General features: G+C 42.4%; 1 long non-coding RNA gene across 1 annotated transcript; it reads left to right on the top strand.

Moving 5' to 3' along the window:
- Window positions 1-260: 260 nt before the first annotated feature.
- Window positions 261-1,389, top strand: LOC113033744 (uncharacterized). The gene is made up of 4 exons (XR_003274082.1): window positions 261-506; window positions 664-816; window positions 1,099-1,182; window positions 1,274-1,389. It is a non-coding gene; the product is annotated as an uncharacterized LOC113033744 (long non-coding RNA).
- The last annotated feature ends 5,487 nt before the right edge of the window (window positions 1,390-6,876 follow it).

Genomic DNA, 6,876 nt, shown 5'->3' on the forward strand with positions numbered 1-6,876 from the left:
TACTTTTTTATGTCTGATCTTTATAACTTTGAGTATTGGGTATGGATAGCTTTATGAAAACTAAACTGAAAGGATTCTTTCTGAATGTCTGATATTTAATTCTTTTTTTCCTACAGAGTCCTATGGGGAGTCCTATGGTCCTAAAGACTGTTTTGGCTGACGGAACCTGTCGAAGGCTCACTCTCTAATGAAGCGCCTGAATCAACTGAGGATCTCATCGTTGAAGTCAAGAGACAGTGTTGTCTTCAGGGCAGCTTCAGTTTATGGATTCCTTGTTTGGGAATGAGTTTCTTAACCTTACCTCAGTTTCAGAAGTAGCAGACAAGGGGACTCTTAAAGCTATTGACATGTCAAAGCCCACCACATGGACATAAAAAAGAGTAACAGAGTTGGTGAAACTCAAGATGGAAAAGACTTTTTCATACAGAAGACATGAAGTTGTTCGTGCTGCACCAATGGTGGAGGCTTTCATGGCAAGATGGCCTGCTCTATTTGATTTCCATGAGGTAAGGTTTGCCTCATACACGGTGTTCTTGTGGTATTAGCCTAAAATGGTTAAGACACAGTTGTTATTTGACAGCCCATTTCTTCAGCATGAGTGATTGCGGCCTTCTTCCAGGTATTAAACCTTTGAAGCTCATTTCTCTGTGCTCATGTTTTCAGATCAACGCTGAGTTTAAGAGAATTGCCACTATCCCCCCTCAAACAAAGTTCCTGGCTCAGCTGGATCTCCACTTGGACAACCTGGTGAAGTTGGTCAACAGAAGAGGAGAGCTTGGACTAATACTGAAAAGAATTGTGGCATAAATGGATAATGTAAGTGATAAAGCCTCAACATTCACTTAACATGATCCTCTTTGGATGAAATTTTATGTGGAAGATTTCAAATGTTTCCCATGATAAATTCTCTCATTTTGTATTTTTACATCTACTTGTTTTTTTTAACCTTCACTTTGTCAACTTATTATTAATTGCCAGTAAACCTATTATTAATTTGTGTGCCTTTACTTTAAAAACATTCATGTAAAGTACACTATTAAAACTTAAATGAAGGACAAGAGCTGAATGAAGATGCTAATTACATACATTTCATTTCAGTGTGAAGATGTTGATGCTGAGTGTGTTAAGGGAGTGTGTATCTACATGGGTGAAGACCCTGGCATGCTTATCCAGGAGTATGTGGTATGTACTTGTCTTTTTTTTTTTTTTTGGACTTTCCACAGTGTGTCATATTACTTACTTGGAAATGACTAACATGGCTTCTTTTTTACAGGGCATGGAAGAACGTGCCATCAGTGAGACTGTTGAAGAGACCACTGTTTGAATTTATCTTCTTAAAGAGCAAGCTTCAGCAGATGAACAAGAGTTGTCCTTGCAGGCATCAGGGTGGCGAAGACTTTGGATAATGTAGCAGTTGCTGTGATAATGCTATTTGGACTCATGTATGCATTAAACCTTGCCTACCCTGCTGACCTTTGCTACAACTTTGACGTTTTCCAGAAGGTTTTCATGGAACTGGATGGAGCTAAACTCTCTAAAGTTCTTGCTTTCAAAAACCATCTGTTTCATTGAGAAGTCAAAGACTGCACTTCTGCAATTCTTTGCAGTTTTTCATTTTGTGTTCAGTAATGTTATACTGCTTATGTTTTTATTGCTTTCCCCTCATGTGACTGCAATGCAGGATAAGTTTTCCTTTTGGTATCATGTTGTAAGAAATTTTTACTGACGATTTTTAGCAATATGTTCTAAGTCAACCTTAATGTCCTGCTTACATGTTTAAAATTAAGATTAAAATTCATGTAGGTGTTTGGTATTAGTTATGTAACAATGTCATTTAAGGCTCAACTTAGTTGAAATCTTATACAGGTAAATACTTGTACAGAAGCTGAAACTGTTGTCAAATAACACACAAGTTATATTTGGGTAAATCTGTTTATTCATAAAAGCGTGTTGCTTTTTTTCAGGTAGTCTTAATTTAGTTTACATTTTCAATTGTGTAATTAATACAAATGTTTTATATGTAAGAGATGACAGGATCATCTATAAGCACTTTCTTTTATTTGCTGCTAAGGTCAGTTTTTTGTGAAATATTTGCAAATATATTCTCAAACTAACTTTTTCTTTTAGTTATTTCTGCAGGCTATCTTTAAAAATGTGTTAACAAGTTTACATGGATGTGATTTTGGACTTGTTCATGGCAGAATTGCTGCTTTCACTGCTGTTACAGTTTAATAAAGGTGAATTGTTCAGTAGCACTCACAGTCTTTGCCTTTTTTGTCAATAATAATCAGTTAATATTTCAATTGAAAAAATTAAGTAGGATTTAAAGCCATAATTTGTGTTGCAGGAACATAATTGCAATGTGTTTACATTACATAATATCATTGCGTACCACTGGCAAATAAAAATAAGTTGGTGTTAAACATTAAAATATATTGACATTATGCAATACATTGATATTATGATAATAGATTAATATTAGTACATCAAACATGATTTTTTAAAGTAATCTGATATAAATAAAATACTTTGATCTGACAAGCATTAATTACTTGAGGGAAAGTGGAAAATTAAGTCAGTCATACTTATTCATATTATGTGGGACCGATGTACACAATAAATCACTGTCTCAAAGTGCTGCCGTGAAAGAATTGGCTTTATTTTTGCCAGCTGCCTGAGGTGAAAGAAGCTAGATTTTACCACTGCCTTAATTTGATTATCAAACTTCCGATCACAGTCCACTTTGACCCCCAGGTTTGTGACAGTTGGCTTAACATACTGTGTCAGGGAATCTACATACACATTGGGGGTCTCAGTGGGGCCACCAAAAACCATCACCTCTGTCGTCAAAGGAGCTTGCAAAGAAAAGCGTCTGGACTTCTTTAAGTTGCTTGAAGACGTTTCACCTCTCATCCGAGAAGCTTCTTCAGTTCTAAGGTCAAATGGTGGAGAGTCCCAGATATAAACCTAGTGGGAGTAACCCCCCACAGAGGGACAAAAGGACCCCCTGATGATCCTCTAATCGCCTGAGCCAAGGTGTGAAACTGGGTGTGGGTTCCAATCAGCCAGAATTTCGGGTGTGTTCATTGTGAAACCTGGCCCCACCTTATCATGCGAATTCCTGAGGTCAGATGGCCCAGGATGTGTGTGGGCGTTAAGGCGTCTGGGAAGGGATCTCAAAACTGGATTATAGATGGCAGAGAGTTGGTGTCGTAAACCACCGCCTCTGTTCAAAGATGGTCGCTCACAGTGGACATACAGTGGGGCAAAAAAGTATTTAGTCAGCCACCGATTGTGCAAGTTCCCCCACCTAAAATGATGACAGAGGTCAGTAATTTGCACCAGAGGTACACTTCAACTGTGAGAGACAGAATGTGAAAAAAAAAATCCATGAATCCACATGGTAGGATTTGTAAAGAATTTATTCGTAAATCAGGGTGGAAAATAAGTATTTGGTCAATAACAAAAATACAACTCAATACTTTGTAACATAACCTTTGTTGGCAATAACAGAGGTCAAACGTTTACTATAGGTCTTTACCAGGTTTGCACACACAGTAGCTGGTATTTTGGCCCATTCCTCCATGCAGATCTTCTCGAGAGCAGTGATGTTTTGGGGCTGTCGCCGAGCAACACGGACTTTCAACTCCCGCCACAGATTTTCTATGGGGTTGAGGTCTGGAGACTGGCTAGGCCACTCCAGGACTTTCAAATGCTTCTTACGTAGCCACTCCTTTGTTGCCCGGGCGGTGTGTTTTGGATCATTGTCATGTTGGAAGACCCAGCCTCGTTTCATCTTCAGAGTTCTCACTGATGGAAGGAGGTTTTGGCTCAAAATCTCACGATACATGGCCCCATTCATTCTGTCCTTAACACGGATCAGTCGTCCTGTCCCCTTGGCAGAAAAACAGCCCCATAGCATGATGTTTCCACCCCCATGCTTCACAGTAGGTATGGTGTTCTTGGGATGCAACTCAGTATTCTTCTTCCTCCAAACACGACGAGTTGAGTTTATACCAAAAAGTTCTACTTTGGTTTCATCTGACCACATGACATTCTCCCAATCCTCTGCTGTATCATCCATGTGCTCTCTGGCAAACTTCAGACGGGCCTGGACATGCACTGGCTTCAGCAGCGGAACACGTCTGGCACTGCGGGATTTGATTCCCTGCCGTTGTAGTGTGTTACTGATGGTGACATTTGTTACTTTTGTCCCAGCTCTCTGCAGGTCATTCACCAGGTCCCCCCGTGTGGTTCTGGGATCTTTGCTCACCGTTCTCATGATCATTTTGCGTGCAATAATCCTTTCTGTCATCGTTGTATTTTTACTCAGTTGTATATAGTATTTGTATTTGTATTCTATTTTTATCTTATTGTGTATTTATTTTATTTTATTCTACTGTATATAGTATTTTATTTTATTCTATTCTGTACAGTTGTGTACTGTATTTATTCTTATTGTATTCTAATTTTTGCCTCATAACTTTTGCACTGTCCACTTCCTGCTGTGACAAAACAAATTTCCCACGTGTGGGACTAATAAAGGTTATCTTATCTTATCTTATTTTGACCCCACGGGATGAGATCTTGCGTGGAGCCCCAGATCGAGGGAGATTATCAGTGGTCTTGTATGTCTTCCATTTTCTGATGATTGCTCCCACAGTTGATTTTTTCACACCAAGCTGCTTGCCTATTGTAGATTCACTCTTCCCAGTCTGGTGCAGGTCTACAATACTTTTCCTGGTGTCCTTCGAAAGCTCTTTGGTCTTGGCCATGGCGGAGTTTGGAGTCTGACTGTTTGAGGCTGTGGACAGGTGTCTTTTATACAGATGAGTAGTTCAAACAAGTGCCATTCATACAGGTAACGAGTGGGGGACAGAAAAGCTTCTTACAGAAGACGTTACAGGTCTGTGAGAGCCAGAGATTTTCCTTGTTTGAGGTGACCAAATACTTATTTTCCACCCTAATTTACGAATAAATTCTTTACAAATCCTACCATGTGGATTCATGGATTTTTTTTTCACATTCTGTCTCTCACAGTTGAAGTGTACCTCTGGTGCAAATTACTGACCTCTGTCATCATTTTAGGTGGGGGAACTTGCACAATCGGTGGCTGACTAAATACTTTTTTGCCCCACTGTAGCTCCCATGCTCATCCAGGTGTGTTACGGCAGCATGGAATGCTGCCGTAACACTGGTGAGGATCCAGGCTGCGGGGCAAGGCTGCTGTAATGTGTCTGCGGACCAGCTTCTCAACGCATTTCATTACCACTGGGGTGAGTGGCATTGGTCTATAGTCATTCAGGCTGGTGATATGGGACATCTTAGGCAAGGGGACTATGGTGGAGGACTTCAGGCAGAGTGGGACAGTCGCCTGTGCGAGGGATTTGTTGGGGATCCTGGTGAAGATCCCATCCAGCTGTTCTGCACAATCCCTCAATATTCAATCTGGCACACCATCACGACCCGCCGCCTTCCTCGAGTTAACGGGCTGCAGCGTGCGCCTCACCTCTTGCTCTTCCAGGGTGAGGGTGGTGCTGCTGTGGGCGGCATGTTGCTGCTGTGGCTCCAGCAGCACCTCCGGTACCATGGCCTCAAAACAGGCGAAGGAGATATTCCGCTCCTCCGCCTGCGCCAGGTCACCTTCCGCAGCTCCGAGATTGGGCTTATAGTTGGTTAGATGCTGGATGCCCTGCCACACCTGCCGGTTATTGTTACTCTCCAGATGGTCCTCAATCCTCCTCCTATTCTCCCCCTTCGCCTCTCTGATGCATCTCTTCAGGTTGGATCGGGCTGCGGTGTAGTGGCCCCTGTTGCCAGACCTGAACGCGATGTTCCTCTCCTTCAGCAGCTGCTTGACCTCCCAGGTCATCCAGGGCTTTTGGTTGGGATAAGCCCGGATACATTTGTCTACTGTAACAGTGTCTATGCAGTGTCCAGGTCCTGATGTTCAAAGATATCCTAGTTCTGTCAAAACAGTCCTGCAGCTGCTGAGGGGCACCTTCTGGCCATATGGTAATATTCTTTGTGTGTTATTCTGTGTGAGCTTTTCTTGAGGGGGGAATATGCAGGTTTTAGAAACAGTGACAAGTGGTCAGACTGACCCAGATGTGGCAGAGGTCTGGCCCTGTAGCCCATTTTGATGTTGGAATAAACTTTGTCCAGAATCTTGTCACCCCAAGTGGCACACTTGACGTGCTGGTGGAATTTGGGGATTGCTGCTTTTAAGTCTGCATGATTAAAGTCCCCTGCTACGATAAGTAAAGCGTCAGGGTAAATGCTCTTTTTATTATTGATGTTTGCGTGCAGAAGTGCGATCGCCAACTTAGCATTAGCATCTGGTGGTATGTAAACAGCTGTTATTATGACAACGGTGAACTTCCTAGGTAGGTAGATGGGCCTGCATTTGACAGTCAGATATTCATGTCTGGTGAATAGTGACGGTCTGTTATCACTGTGTTTGTACACCAGCTGTTGTTCACATACATACTCCTTTGCACTTACACCTCACAGAGACATAACCACTGTTCGGTTATGTCTCTGTGAGGTGTAGCCTGCTAGCTCAATTGCAGAGTCCGGAATGGATTGGTGTAGCCAGGATTCGGTGATAAGAAGGATGCATGAGTCTTTGATGTAGTTATTTGCTGCTATTTGCAACCTCAGTTCATCCCACTTGTTCGCGAGGGATCTAGCATTTGCGATGAATAGACTGGGGAGCGGTGGTTTAAGTGGCTGCCTCCATAGCCTGGCTAGCGCGCTGGCCCTGCATCCTCGCCTTCTCCTTCTCTCGCGACGCCACCTGCGCCTCCACCCCGAAGGGATAACAATCCATGGGGAGCCTGGACTCCTCGCTATTTCCACCAGTATCTTGTGTAA

This window comes from Astatotilapia calliptera, chromosome 12 (assembly GCF_900246225.1).
Source record: "Astatotilapia calliptera chromosome 12, fAstCal1.2, whole genome shotgun sequence".
In the NCBI taxonomy this organism is placed as follows: domain Eukaryota; kingdom Metazoa; phylum Chordata; class Actinopteri; order Cichliformes; family Cichlidae; genus Astatotilapia; species Astatotilapia calliptera.